At 35.9% G+C, this 16,437-nt stretch overlaps 1 pseudogene; it reads right to left on the reverse strand.

Annotated features, from left to right (window-relative positions):
* Positions 1 to 7,327: 7,327 nt before the first annotated feature.
* The window catches only part of LOC149528093 (uncharacterized), a 55,621-nt pseudogene continuing 46,511 nt past the window's right edge, over positions 7,328 to 16,437 (reverse strand).

Consider the following 16,437-nt stretch of genomic DNA (forward strand, 5'->3'; position numbering starts at 1 on the left):
CCAAGCACATGCACTAACCATTTGATAGAGGGGAAATCTTATTTTATGTATATTTGTAATGAAAATTTATCATCTCCATACAAACATGGTAGTCATGTTTGGTAGAGCACCACATGATAATCTCCCATGATTCAAAAATAACATCTGGCTCTCTCTGAAAATATTATGTTGCTATACTCTTAATTGATGTTTAACAGAATAAGCATGCTCACAATATGTTTGATCCAATGCTTCCAAAATTTTAACCCACATTTATGCCTAATCTTAGTATGACACCAACACCATAGTATTTGAAGACTCATTCAGAGTCCTTTGTCTATCACATGATACTGACATGATTGTCGATATGGTGAAGGTATTACTAGTTATATTTGAGAAGGATGGGTTTTTGTATGAAGCCAATTATCTGCAATCTCTTTGTATTTGACCACAAGTAATTGGGAAGTATAGATAGGAAAAAGAATGCAAACTATTTGACAGAGTTCCCCAAACTTCAAGGCATGAGTGGTAAGGCACGAGAGCCATGTGACCTGAGTTTTTCATCCTCCATTGGGCCATGACAAAGCACATGAACTATTTGGAGGAAGATCTCTACTCTCAGCCACAACTTTTCTTCTTCTCTCAACCTGCAACACTTGGTGGCTTGGCCTTGAAGGCTCTTAAAGACATGAGATAAATGCCAATGCATAGCATAGAAAAAAAACTCAAATTGTTTGCCAAAATGTGTACGTAAATGCAGACAACAATTTTGAAGGATTGATTGTAAAGTAGACATGAATGCTTTGAAATAAAATGGCAGTTTAATATAAATTTAACCCAAAATCATTTAAAGTAATCAATAGGAAGGATCAATAGTCAAACCATGAAATACAAATATCAAAGGTCAGATTATGCTCCCATTTTAAAAAGTACACTTACTAACATTGGCGATACCATCTTAGGAAGTGTATGACTTCAAGATTTTTGTTCATCTCTTAAGAGTGAGGACATGACCCTTTTAGCCAGAAAAATATTGGAAAGTGACATAGCTTGAGCAGGAGGACACCCCATCTCAGCATAGTTCCCTGATCTAGTGTTGGAATGCATGAAATCCTATCATCCAAATACCAAGGAAGTCATTTCATCAAATAATAAAATGATTGTCCATTTGAATCCCATTTCTATTAACATTTCTTTTTTATTACCTACTAGAGTGCAATATGCCAACATCAATTTAAGAACTGTGAAGGAGTACTATATAGAAAAGAAAACTTAGTGTTTAATCATTATTGCCAAATCATGGCTCCTGCAACCAAGGAAAGGGAAATCTCAACTATCCAAGTCCATCCATAGATCATCGTTAAAAGAATATATAGAAAATATGGTAACTCTATTAAGTATGATAATAGGACTTCGGGATTCGCATGAGTTTGAAGGTTGGATGTTCTTATTTATTAACATGGTTTGTGAAGGGAAGCAAAAAATTGATTGGGCTGAAATTATTAGTGATTCACTACATAAGCAACTCATAGAACTCCAAGAAAATGATTTTTTCTACATGACTTCTTATCTTTTCTACGCTATTGCAAGCACCCAAATTTGGCTAGGCCTTAACTGGAAAGGTATATATGATGATACGACTATTATTTACAACCATCTTCATCAGATACAATATGATAGTAGCCTGAACCATTTTAGAAGAGTGAATGATGCATTCACAATGTTGACTATAAGAAAAATTTAGGGAAACATGGGCTCAAAATTTCACCAAAATAAGTGATGAAAGCATGAAAGTATGGAAGTTTTTTCATATAGTTCTCAAAGTTCACTTACATCAGGTTAGCCACCTATGATGGGTATCCCCTTATGCTAGCTAGATTTGTCGATGATAAATTGGTCTTGATAGAAATATGTAGACAGATTAGTCAAATTAATAAGCTTTGTAAGAGCAAGAGGATAGATGAGATACCTTTCCCTATCAACATTGGACATTATAGTTGTGATACTGCATCAGATGCGAAGAACATAGAGAGATCTATTGCCAAAATTAATTTGCATCCTTATACTATGTTTTTCCCTTATGATAGTAAAGGCTATGCAATTAATGAGTTAAAGCTAACCCCTAATCTTGGTCACTTTATAGCTCTAGGATACTTTTGGGAAGATTGCGAAAGTGATTTCAAAGTCAGGAAGAGAGATTGGATGCGGCTTGTTGTAAGGAAGGTAATAGACTTCGAGGTGGATATTGATGTGATAGGTATAAATGATGATGAATTTTCCTTGGTTGATACCTTCTACTATGAGAAAATTGAATTACTATATCTTCCCCCTATTGATTGGTCAGTTCAAGAGTTAAAAAGCCTAAAGGAATGAACTGCCTATGTCCTTAAAAGAACAAGGGAATGGGTCAATAGAATGAGAGCATGAAAAGTGATTGATGAATTCCAAAGTAAAGAGAGGAGAAGTAATCAAGGAGAATCATCTTGAATGGCATTGGAGATAACTTCTAATGAGAAAATGTAGCAATTAGATACTAATGATCTAGATAAAGATGAATATCTAAATCATCTGGCTAAGTTTACAATCAAAAGAAGGAGGACAAAATTGAAAGGAAAATTTGATAGAGTGAATCAAGAAGGAAATGAATCTAATAAGAATGATCAAAGAACCCCTCAAACCGTGAAACAACACATTCTAGTCACATCCTCACATGACATAGTAATTTCTCCTTTGAGTCTCTCTCTCCCTAAGATATCATTAATATACATCACGTAATTAGGTAATCAATTATCCAATTTAGAAGATTTGATGATGATTTCTAAAAATACAATAGGTGACATGCAAGTTTCACTTCCAGCTACTACACATTCATGGCTCTAGACCGGTCTTCAAAAGAAGAAGAAAGTCATTCCGATAATCTATTGATCTCAGATTGGTTTTGATAATTGAGTGTCAACACACTTAAACCATTTACAAAGTTCATGTTGAAATAGTAATACATGTCAAGCACAACATGTAAATATTAGACCATGTCGACTTACAATGAGTGTCGAGTCACTCATGTGTCGAGTCACTCAAGTGATGAGTAGATAGACCATGCTGAGTGATTTAGGAACATAGTAAACAATTGATGCCGAGTAGTGCAGGTGCCAAGTCAGAAGCAGAAATACAATGCATGCCTAGCATCAATGACTTCATATGCCCAGTATCATAGTTTCTGACATATTTGTTTGTAATGGCACAAGCAACTATGTAAACCATTTTATGCCGACTTAAGGATAGATTATGATCTTTTGGAGATAAGGACAAATCTATATGCATATTCCCTATGCAATTACATGGAATCAATTAGAAATTGGGAAGGTTTAAGCCAAAAAATGGATGAATCTCAACCGTAGATTCATACCTAACCCTAAGCCACCAGAGTCTTCTTAAGGAGGATGAATTCCTAAATCAATGCGATCTTAGAAGAGAAGTTAGTGAGAAAATTGGAGAAGCGAACAAGATAGTTTGTAGAGCATTCAAGGTGACTTGGAAGTAAGAGTGAATTGTAGAATTAGTTAGAGAAGAATAGAGAATAGATAAGGATACAACATTGATACATCAGATCATGAAGGATCAATTGGATGTTGTGTAGAGGTGATCTATTATCAAGCAAGAAAGTTCCAATCACACTATCTATGCTGAGACATTCTAATAGGTGATTTCAGTTAAATGTCTTAATAGAGTAGCCCTAACAAACTATATGAAATCCTTTAACAGGGTGCTTACTTAATTGTAAGTTGAATTCCTCTAACCAGGAACACTTCTAATAGGGTGTTGAAATCCTCTAACAAGGTGAGACTTAATAGTCTTTGTAAACCTTTAACAGGGCAGACCATGATTCATGGTTAAACCATTGTAACCTTAATTAGATACACTTTATTGCTGTAGTAGTGAATATTTGTGGGTGTCATTCCCACCCCAGTTTTACCTTCTCACTTGGAGGGTTTCTGGGTAATCATATTTGATGTTATGTGTGTGAATGCTTAGATGTTTTTAGATGCATTTACTTTACATGTTATTTCAGCTTGCTTATTAATGCATGTGATGAATGATTGGTGAAAGTTTTATAAGTCAATGTTTGAACTACTAATTCACCCCCCTCACCCCCACTCTTAGATATTCACCTTCCCTATTTGTAATTCTAACAATTGGTATCGGAGCTAAGTTATCAAAAGGAAAATCTTTTCAAATTTGAGGGAAAGATATTGAAATGGAAGTCTACAAATTGGGAAAGGTTATTGAGAATCAAGGAATTGAGATATAACTCATTCTACATCAACTAGATGAGGACAGAGAGGAATTAAGGAAATCCTTAAAGAGAAGGAAATAAATTGCTATTGTAGAGAATGGCACACAATATAAAGAGATCGACACTACCAAGCTATTTGCCAATGATGACTCAAATGAATTTGATGTAGCAATTGCACATCTGATAGAAAAGAATAGAGTATAAGCTAAGAAAATCATAAATCTCAAGCTAAAGCAAGAATCTCAAGCCATGATGCTATGTGAAGTAACTGAAGAAAAGAAGAAAGCTATGGAAGACAAGGCCATGGTTGAAGAAGATGAAAGAATTATGGCCAATAGACTAGCAGAGAAGTCAACATAGCTAACCAGAATCTCCAACATGCAATTGGATACTCTAAGACAAATGATGAATGCTAATGTCAAAGACATTGAGATAACTACATTAAAGTTGCAAAATGAACAATTGCAGAGTGACTTGAAAAGAGAAAAAGAAATTGCTAAAAGCTTCAACAAGCCAAATGAAGCCATCAAGTACTTTGAGAAATTATTGAGAACCCCTAGATCCAATAATGATACATTAGGATTGGGCTATAGAAGCACTAAAGAAGGAGAATCGTCCAAATTTGAAGAAGAAAGGAACATCAAAGGTAAGAAATCCAAAACTATTTTTCATAATTGTGGTAAGAAAGGACATACTGCTAATGTGTGCAGGAGCAAATTTACAAACTAGAATGTCAAACCTAAGAACATGACTCATTTTCATAAGAGCAAAAAGAAAGGACATCAAAAACATGAATGAAGAACCAAGACCATGCATACACAAAGATTTGAAAGATATTTCTACAATTGTCAGAAGTATGGACATAAAGCTTTTGAATGCAGATCCAAAACTATCTGGTCATCTAACAAGCTAAAGGTCAGAAACTATGGCAATTCCTACAATTGGGATTATAATACAAGATATAACTATCATTATTGCCAAGAATATGTACATGTTCTTGAGAATTGTATTAGGACACACTTCAGTGGTAACTACAAAAGGTGGTTGAGTCAAACTACACATTTCAGCTTTTTAAAGACTGGTCACATCAGTAGGCATTGTCCAACAAAGTTAAAGGCACCAAATTGTGAAGCAGACAAAGGAAAATACAAAATGAATGTTGAAAACATTAGAGATGAGATGAACAAGACATGGAAAAATAAATATGTTTGCAACACATTAAATAGGGTAGGGATCATTTCACCTAATAGGTCAAGTGGTCACACCTCATCAAACTAAGAAAATAAGAGGTAAGTGGGACTGATATTCGAGTATTATATCATGCATCAATTTGAAAAGAAGATAGTACTAAAAAGATTGCATTAGCATGATTAAAGATTAAAGATTTTTTTGTAATTTCAAGATAAATCTTCAAGTTTTCCATGTTGTTGTTGAGTATGAAATGTTTCTTGTGTTTGCTGAGTGGAAAACTAGTTGATGCCGAGTTGTCAAGACCATCTAATGGATTTTGAACTCTTCGTAGCTATTGAGCAATGGAAATATCAATGGATGCCAAGTGATTCTAAAAATGGTTGATGCCAAGCTTACTTCTGTGTAGGCACTAAGCATTAAATGCAAGGTTTTCAAAGGGTATATGATCAATTTTTGCTCATTATTCATCATTTTGGATTTGAGAAGGAGCGAACAGAGCAAAAGGTTATTCAGAAACCTGTTCAAAGGATTTGCAGAGATTTTGATAGCAATCTCACATCAGTTCTTCGAATTCCACATGATATTTCGTCCGCCTCACAATAATAATCATGCTCAAGACCATACTTAGGAATAGTGTATTCAATCTAAGGATTATTTTTCCCCACCATGAGGTGCATTTAATCTTGTCAACCCAGGGATGTATACTTCAAATGGTCAGCACAGTATGTGCACTAGGTCTCTTAATGAGTCATTATGCTTATGTTGTAGGAAAGTAAAATGCAAGAAAATAATCTACACTAGTGCTGCAGGAAACTAAGACTCTTAACTGGAACAAATACTGGAAATGTAATGAAATGCTAACATCTATTCCAACTCAATTCATCTACTATAACTGTTCTTACAAATGCTGGAGGAACATTCACAAAGTATGATGCTATAGGAAGGAACTTACAACTTCTACTTTGCAAAACTAAGGATGCTAAGGGAAAAAAAATCTACACTACTCTAATCTAATCCACCTCCCAAGTGGGCCCCCTTGGTTGGCTTCTACTAATCTACTAGCACAGAATATAAACCAAGAACTATTCCATTATGTTTTAGAAATTCATTATATGGAACAATACATAGAACTATAAAAACAACTCACTCCAAAACTTAACAATTTCTTGTCATAAACTTTCTCCTTCTAACTAAACTAACACACTTGGTTTGATCCCTATAAATAGAAGATCAACATTTATTCCGAAATAGAAAAGTAAACAACCTAGATATAAATCCATAGGAGAGAAAGAAGAAAAGATAACAACTCAAGGCAAGAATAAAAGATAACGATTCAAGGTGGGAATAATAAAGTCTAGACAACCGCTTTGACATAGCAATAAATGTAGAGAATACAACAAGTCTTCATGGCTCCTCCATACTTGCAGCCGTGTCCTTCGGTACCGTTATGAATTTTCCACTCTGGCTAAACTTCAACATCCTTCCCCTTGAATGCTATTGATTGTCTTCAATGTTCATCTTTGAATTCTTCCAATCATCTTCAACTTCATTACTAACATGTTAGTTATAATGTAGAGATATTTGCAAATAAGCATTATCAAATTAAATTCAAATATTAGGACACACATTCTGATGATTATATGAAATATTGCATTATATATATGCTATTGGCAAAAGATGACATACCATCTACTCATAGGTTCACCATTGGTTTACGTAACCATAAGTTCACAAATGTTTTGATGAAAATAAAATAGAGTATTAACAAAGTGTTTAAAACTATCATGAAATAGAGGCAATAATTAGCCTCATCATCTACCCCTTGGTAAATTAATGCTTGTCTTCAAGCATTGTATTTCCTAGTCAATGACTTGAATTCCCCAGCTTCAATCCTTCCTTTCCTGCTGCTCCTGAAGGTATAGTAGAATCTTCTTGTTCTTTCCCAAACTTCCCTTTTGCTATCTTCCTGTAGCTTTTCAAGCCTATTAGCATTAATGTCATATAAAGGCCACATGAGCATTAGAGGTTGCATAGTGAGTGGGCACCATAATTCTAGTCTAGCCTATTTCCCTAACTCTATATACTTTGAAGCTTGGTGAAGGGCGGCCTCCAAATTGATGGGACTATGTGGCTCTGACATTTTAAGTGACTCAAGTAATCTGGCCCATCTACTTCTAACACTAGCCATGGCTCTTTGGAATGAAAAGTAGGGTAAGTTCTCATTATCAGCATAGGCCTTTGTTCTAGCAACAAAGATTCATTCCCATACTCCCTTATTCTTATCCCCATAAGTTAATTTAAACTAGTCCCTAAGAACTTGTTCTGGTTTAATGCTCTCAGCTCTTAATGGCAAGGGCTCTGTCCTTTCCTCACCTTTGTAATTATTTAGTTTCCTATCATAGTTTGCTTCATTAGACATCCAAGACATTAAAGTTCTTAAATTTATATCCCTTATATAGAGTAAAGGACTTCATTGGGTTTCTGAAGGGATACTAAAATTATGTACATATAATTCACAGAGAAAATTCTACTACCAAGATGGCAGAGTATGATATAAAGCATAAAATTCCTGGGCTGATTTAAATTCTACATTTATATTCTTAAGGGTTAACATAAGTTGGAATAAAAGAAACTATTCCTTTAAACACATAGCATAAATCCTAGGTGGCATCCTACAAGCAAGTGTTTGATCAACCAATTTGAGGGCACGATCCATTTTTTGTTTTTAATTTTCTAATTGCTCCTTCAAATTTGCAATTTCTTCACCTTGGAATGCTATGACTTTCTTCATCTTTTTCCTCTCCTCTTCCCATAAGGCATCAACAAACATATGTTGTCCAAACAACTGGAAAGGGAGTTTCTACAAGGTAATGGAACTACTATCCTCTTCATAATTTCTTTTCCTCTTTCGAGCTGTTCCCTCCATAACTATTCTAAAAAATCAATAAGCCATGCTAATTTATAGGGAACTAGGCTAGTGTTTGGATAAAGTTTCTCATGAACTATTTCATTTGTACTTCTTGAAGTACTTGGTTGGCCTGCTGGGGTGTCACTTTGATTTTCATTGACTTTAACACTACATTCCTCATTAGGTTTTTTAGGAATGTTTGCAGTTTCAAGGTGAGGAGGAGAGTTATCAGGAATAATTTGTATTGGGGATTCTCTAGTAGATAGCATGGATGAAGTGGATTCTTTAGAAAATTTCCCTCTCATTCTAGAGCTTCTTCTTACGAGGGTTTCTTTTGGTATCATGGCCTTTTGCCTACTTCTTCCTTTTGGTGTCTCTATTGCAAGAGTGACTGCTATAGGACCCTTCTTAGTTCTCTTTTGCCTCATGACTGTAGGGTTTGGCTCTTCTTTTACCAGAACAAAGATTTCTTCTTGCAATTTCTATTTTCTCTTTGTTTGGCTAGAGGTAGGTTTCTGAGTTTCTTGAATAGGTAAAGACACATTTTCTTGCACATTCTCAATTTCAACATTTTGAGTGCTTTGATCAATAGGTTCATCAATGGGAACTACACTCTCTTCACTAGGCTGTTCATTAAGGGCTGCAAGGGGTTGTATGGTTTTAGCTTGGAAAAATTCTGCCCATGACATGGGAGAGACATCCCTAAGTGATCTTTCTATGAGTAATTTAATTAGGGCATGTTGGGTGCCAAAATTGTCCTTCCCCTTTTGGGTTTCTTCAGAACTAATACATAGCATATTGTATAAGAAATTGGGAACATTTACTAGATAACTATGCCTTATAAAACTGAGCAATTTAAAATGATGTGCATGTAAATAGAAAAATCTTCCTTCACATGTAAGGTACCTAATAATGTGCATGGCCAACTCATTGTATGGCAGCACAAGGGACATCCTTTAGCAACCTTGCTTGGTAATATCAAACTAAGCCCTAACTGATCTTGCATCATGTGTATTGGGATAATGTTCTCCTATTGCTGGTAACCTAGTTACTTTTGCTATACACTCTTCTATAGAAATCACTGTTAAACCCCATATAGAAGCTTCTCCCTCATCAAATGTCCTTGTGAATTTTGTGGCTACTTCTTCATCCAATGCAGTTAAACTTAAGGAATACCCTAACCAGCCACATGCATTAAATCTCCTCACTGCCTCTACATCTGAGAGAAAAATAGTATGTTCCACTAGTTCTCATCACTACAATTCTCCACCCATTGTTTCTTAGCACTTTCACTGTCTACACTACTTGCACTATTTCCCCCTTATGAATTTAGGCTTCTTTTGTTATTGTTTTACAGAACCATTTTCACATTTTATTTAACAGGAAATTAATGTCATAACGATTCATTATGAGCAATAATATGGCTTTAATGACAATAAATCATGGACATGTGAAAATTGTCCAAAAATAGGATTCAAATCACTTGAAATTTAAATACAAGTCACATCATAGCCTGACAATAAAATCATTCAAGAATAAGAGGTATGACACCTAGACACTTGTGTACTTATGACAACTGAATTCCATCAATAAAGAAAGTGTGAAGATTTGGAAAAATCTTTACAGATAAATAGGAATGTCATTGGATTTTAGTAAGCTCCCTCCCCCCTACAAAATTTGGACAAGTGTCCACACTTGTTAGACTAAGTACGAGGTATAGAACTAGCATAACATTGCCATAATATAAAGAATGTAGTATTAGATATAAGTAGCAAAATCTATGTACTATAAATGAATAATAATTTGAAAAGCTTATACCTGATAAGTGATCGTTGTATGTACCAAAAGGTGATGGAAGATACATCAGTAGCGACATGAGTATCCATAAGCAAACTTGTGGTGTTTATTGAGAACAATAGAAATTGATGACGCAGAAGGTGGATGTGTGGAAGGTAAAGAAATGAGATGAGATGGATGGGTGGATGATAATGAAATGAGATGAGATGAGAAAGTGAATGGAGAAATTTGGAACTTTAAGTGGGCATAAAGTTTTTATTATGGGCATGCATATAGAAATTAGTGTTGAAGAGATACAAGCGAGAAGGTTAGCACATTCGGCTACATGAAGAGTTACCTGGTGTATATTTAAATTTGGTCATTGAAACTACTGTGGGAAGTCCTCTTTTGTTTGTGGTCATTTGTATAACTTGAGTCTATGACCATTGACTAATAATTTAAAAGGCACTGGATCAATGGTAGTTAATTGGATGGCTCCATTTTTAAAGACATGATTAATTTCATATGGACTGAGCCATCTTGTCTACAGCTTCCTTGATATATCTTTAAATTGAGAATCATATAGGAGTGCACAGCCACCAACTTGAAATTGTTTATTGCTTATGTGGGACTCATGCCATTACTTTCTTTGTTTTTGTACAAGTTTAGTGCACTTCAGAGCAACTTTACGCATTTCATCCAAAGAGTTAAGATGTAGAAGATATTCTCTTTATGATGTAGGAAGTTCTATGTCCAACTCCAATGTAGTTCTTAAAGTTTTATGTTAAAATTCAATGGGGAGCATTGCTACTTTTTCATATAGTAGTTCAAATGGTGTGAATTCTATAGTAGTCTTCCATGTTGTTCTATAGGCCCAAACAAGTTCTGGTAATCTGCTATTCCAATCCTTATAGTGCAAATGAAATATTTTTGTTAGGATGTTCTCTATGTCCCAATTTGTGAGTTTTGCTTGTCCATTAGCTTAGGGGTGATAGGGACTCGATTTCTAGTGCCTAATGTTATATTGTTTCATTAGTTCTAAGATTAGATGAGAAGTAAATTGTGCACCTTGTTCAATGACTAGTTCTTTGCATACACCATAACAAGTAAACATTTCTTCACATAGAAATTCTGCAACTTTGTGATCACGAGAATGCTTCATGGCTTTGACTTCAACCCATTTTGTTAGGTAATTAGTGCACACAAGAATATATGATTTCCTATTGGATGGAGGATCAATTGGACCAATGAAGTCCATGCCCCATTTTTCAAATGGTGTTAATGCCATTTGTGGGTTAAGAGGCATTTCATCTGTTCTTGTTGGGTGACCCATCCTTTGACACTTATCACACTTCTGTGTATAGTTGGCTATTGTAATCACCTAAAAATGGTCATCTAGACTATCAGCCCCCTTCTCAGCATTTTGGCTAAATTAATTTAATCATTTACCTAGACCAAATTGCTAATAATCAATTTATTTGATTATAACCTATAGTTTGACTATGCTATCCTAAGTTCATTATTTGATTAAAAGAACATGTCCCCTTTTAATTAAATAAAACACTGCATTCTTCTAACCCACTTAAAGTGCACACATAAAGTCCTTTTTCTATTTTAAAATTAAAGGAAAAGGCTTGTGAGACTTTTGTCTTACATGACAAGTCAACTTATATTCTATTGGTTGACTTGTGTGTGCACATGGATCACTCCTATTTTTGAATTCAACCATTGATCATCCACCATCTTCATCTTGATCTCCATCGTCCATACATCTTTAAAAGGGAGTGAGCTTTTCCCCTCAAAGGATCAATCCCTCATTTGAATATTGTCATGCTACATGTTTTCTAATAGGTTTCTTGGGAGCTTTGTGGAGAACTTCTCATTTCTTGTCTCATTCTTTCATTCCATCATATTAGCATAAGATCATATGGCATTCTTAGCATAGTTGCATTTTAGTTTAACTTTGATTTCTTGCAATAATCTCACATAGTTTAAATATTTGGTTTTGTAACAATCTCATACATGCTTAGCATAGATGCATTTTGCATTATCATCTTAGCTTAGTTTCCATACTTGCATTGCATTCTTGAGGGATTCCTTGAAGATAATTGCACTCCTGCTCTTGTCTCAAAGAACCTCCTGTTGCATGGTTTACTAGCAAGAAGTACATTTCTAAGGCTTGGCTGAGAGCCTTTCATGCTGAAATACTAACTCCTTGCACTCCGTGGATAGGGAGCTCTAAGCTGGCATCTAATCATTCCAACTCATGGAATTGTTTGGATAGAATGGTTTAGAGTGTGACACAAATCAAGTGTACATTTTTGGCGCCCATCATGGGGCCGGACTGTATGTTTCACCCTACATTTTCTTATTTTCATTTGCATTTTCCTTACTATTCTGCATTTTTTCTTTTTTTATAGTCGCAGTGTTGGGCGACATTTTTCCAGTATCGCGTGACAATTCACAGTACTGTCGTGCGACACATTTTTTGGAAATAGTGTTGCACTTGTAGCCTGCATACTGTTGCCCTCTTTGAAAAAGTCTGTTGCACGGCTGAAGGAAATGTATCACCTGAACAAAAACTGTCACCCCACTATACTATGAAGTATCACGCGACATTTGTTCAGCAAAAAGTATCGCGTGACATTTTCTTTGCTTGTTCCTTGAGCGTTTTGATCAAATTTCTTCTTAGCTAGCTGACTGTTGTTTTTAAGCAGAGTTTTAGGCTATTTGACAGAGGTTTAATTCATAGTTTTTGTGATTATTTTGTGCTAACTTGTGGGCTAACGAGTTGTGATTGCAGGTTACCCTCTTTATGAAGAAAAAAATTGAAACCTTGCATACAAAAGAACGCATGTCAAAGCTTCAAATGCAAAAGAATGACCCAAGTGGGGACAAGCTGATTACCTAGCTATTCCAACCCACTATAAACTCAAGGCTACCAAGGACACAAAACTTTGGTAGATGTAGTGTTTTTCTTTTCCTAGTGTGATCGCTTATGGGATTTTGACCATAGGGAGATCGCAAGGTGAGGTGTCCCATAATTGGGAGCAAGAGGAACACTATGAACAAAAGCTTGATCTAAAAATCCTAAGTTAGTAACTACCCTTTTTAGCCGCTCAACTTCTTGGTGCAAGGATCGATCCTAGTGGACTACCCGGATCACCCCAAGATTTACACTCACCATATGTGTTTCCTTGGTTGTGCTTATGGCACTTCCATGATAAAGCCAATATCTCTTGTGGGAAACCACTTGGTGTGAGGTGAAGGAGCATCAAGCGTGGGCCAAGTTGTTGAGTAATGAACCATGACTCTAAGGTAGATTGCTTGGCTATTTTTTTTGATGTTTTGACCAGTGTTAACGTTCTTGCAACATAAACATTTTGATAAAAAGTTGTTAGAAAGTACATTCTGATATCCCAAATGCGTATTGACAAGGTTGTTTTTACCCTTGATCAATTGTTTTGAGACATGTTACAACACTTACTATTTGCAAACCTTGTTGTTTACTGATACAAACTGAAACAAAATGCTGTCTAATTAAAATGACTGTCTGATTGACAAATTGAAACGAACTTCAAACCAAAAAATTGACTTTTTTTGCACAAAACTGACACTCTGTCGCACGCTTTCAGGAGAAATATCGTGCAACATTTTTAAAAAAAATTCTGTCACATGTCTTGGTAAATTATGTCGCACTGTGTCTGAGATTCTATCACACTTGGGTCAAATATCTGTCACCTGAGAATAATGTGTTGCACCATTCCTAAAATTCTATCATGCGACATTGTTTGCTGAACTTATGTCACCCTCCTTTTGAGAAAGTATCGCCTAGAGTCATTTTGGGTCAAAAACAGAGTTTTCTGTTGGATTTGTTTGGTCTAAGGAGAGTCACGCTGGTCACCCTTGATCCTGGCTCCGTATCGGTGTGTGAAGAATTCGTCCTAGGTTGAAAAGATGGGTTTAGTCCATCAAATGTAAGTCTTGAAACGTCTTGATGAATCACTTGTCAAAATTCAGCTATTATTTTATTCTAGCTATCCGCTATTGAGCTCCTTGCTCATCTGCTTGGCTCGCATCACCCGTGCTGTAAGATCTTGAGCACTGTTTGACAAGCCATCTATCACATTTTGACAAGTGACTAGTCCTGATTGTAAAAGCTTCAAATTTGGCCTGCGTTTCTTGTCCTACTAAACAAAGACATCTCTTTACATGCCAGTCACAACTAGATATCAAGTTGGTAATGGTAGCCACATGCCTTTCATTTTCAAGCAATTGGAAACACCACCCAAACATCCTCGCAAACAACCTTGTGATAAGAATCTCAAATTTGCTCAAACACAAACAGCTAACGTTCGGCACAACCCACTTTATAGTTCTGAAAATCCATTTGGTACACCCTTTGAGACACCTGAGGATACGAGTGGTATATTCACTATGGTGCACCCTGATGAAATTAAATGTCACTTAGAAGAACAAGCACGTGAAACTCAAAAGACTTTAGAGGCTATATATGCTATGGAGAGAGAAAATGAACAAGCTGAAACTAACAATCAGGCATGCTATGAAGGATATAAAGGAACTTGTCCTTGAAATCCTTTTGAGAAAAATGATGGTAATCACACGCCTCCAAGGACTCCTAGAGCTGCCACTGGCGCATGTGCTTCACCTAAACCATCTTATCATGATAGTGATAAAGAAGTAACTAGTGAAGACGTGATCAAGTTTCAACAAGATGGCTTCTCCCAAAAACTAATGCTCAGAGCTTTAGAGGAAAATGGAGACCAATACTTCCAATACATGACAGCTAGGGGATGGAAACTCCCTGAAGGTTTTAATGTTGAACATATTATTCCAAAATGAGAGCCCACTGAGGCTGAAATCTTAAGGGAAGAAATACAAGAACTAAGGAAACAATTTGCACAATCGCAAACTTCAAAAGAGCCACCTAAGACATCATTTGTTGAATCAATTTGTGCTCTTCCATTCAATACGAGTCTATACATGCTGCCATTTCCTAAGGATATAGAGGTTCCTAAGTATGAAAAATACGATGGAAATGGTGACTCTCACGACTATGTGAGACATTTCTATGCTATTAGCATGGACTTTATGCATAAGACACCTTTCTTATGCATTTGTTTCCTAGAAGTCTATGAGGACAAGCTATGGAATGGTTCACAAAATTGAGTCCTCCTCTCAAAACATTTGACGAACTTGTGCAACGCTTCATCCAGCAATATTCATACAACATTCAACATCCTGTGACTGTGCTAGACTTATGCAACATCAAACAAAAACCAAGAGAATCTTTTGCAATATACCTCCAATGATGGAGATCTTTATACTCTCGGTATCCTCGGCAAGTGCCCGAGGCTGAACAAATTGACATTTTTGTCAATACACTTGTACCCGAATTATACTTTGATCTAAGAAATCAGTTATTCACATCCTTCAATGCCATGGTAGAAAGTGCATATCACATTGAGGATGTTGCTATCAAAAGAGGTGATATTGCCATAAACAAGGATAGAGTTAACAATGGAAACGGTAAAGAAAAAGGCAAACCTTGGAACAAAAACAAGTATGTTGTCAATGGCGGAGTAGTAGACACTCCTAAGACTAAGGAACCTACATTTAACCTTTCCAATGCCATCTATGCAGCAAAGCAACAGGAAGGTTCAAAACCACAAACCTTTGACAAAGGCTCTAAATTTTCAAAGAAGCGACGTGTTTACACACCTATGGTTGAACCTTATGAAGTGGTTTTAAAAACCTTAATTGCAAACAAATTGGTTACCTTGCCAAAAAAATCACGTCCTTATGATCCACCTGTTAGACCTCCATGGTGGAGAGAAGATCATACTTGCAGCTATCACTGAAGTAAGGGGCATAACATAGAGAATTGCTTCAAACTCAAAGATGTAATTCAAGACCTCATTGAAGCTGGAAAAGTTGTTACAGATGGCCTTGTTAAGAATACTGATCATAAGGCTTTCCAAAAACCATTACCTGAATACGAAAAGGGTGAGACCTCAAGGGTAGCTGCCAAAAAGAATCATGACACCAAAATCAGTTATGCTTACGCTAACACTGATAATGTTATAAGCATGCTTGAGCCTGTTGAATACATATTTCTGGCAAGCTCCAAAAATGACAACTGGCCACATTATGATGCTGAAGATGAATGACCAAGAGTGGTCTTAAGGACATGATCTACTCCTCAAGATCATATTGATAATAGACCCAAGGTGGTACTCTGAGTGGCTGACTCTTCATCTTCTCAAGG

The sequence above is a fragment of the Cupressus sempervirens genome, chromosome 11 (genome assembly GCF_028749045.1).
Source record: "Cupressus sempervirens isolate cs-2001-9-10 chromosome 11, ASM2874904v1, whole genome shotgun sequence".
Lineage (NCBI taxonomy): Eukaryota > Viridiplantae > Streptophyta > Pinopsida > Cupressales > Cupressaceae > Cupressus > Cupressus sempervirens.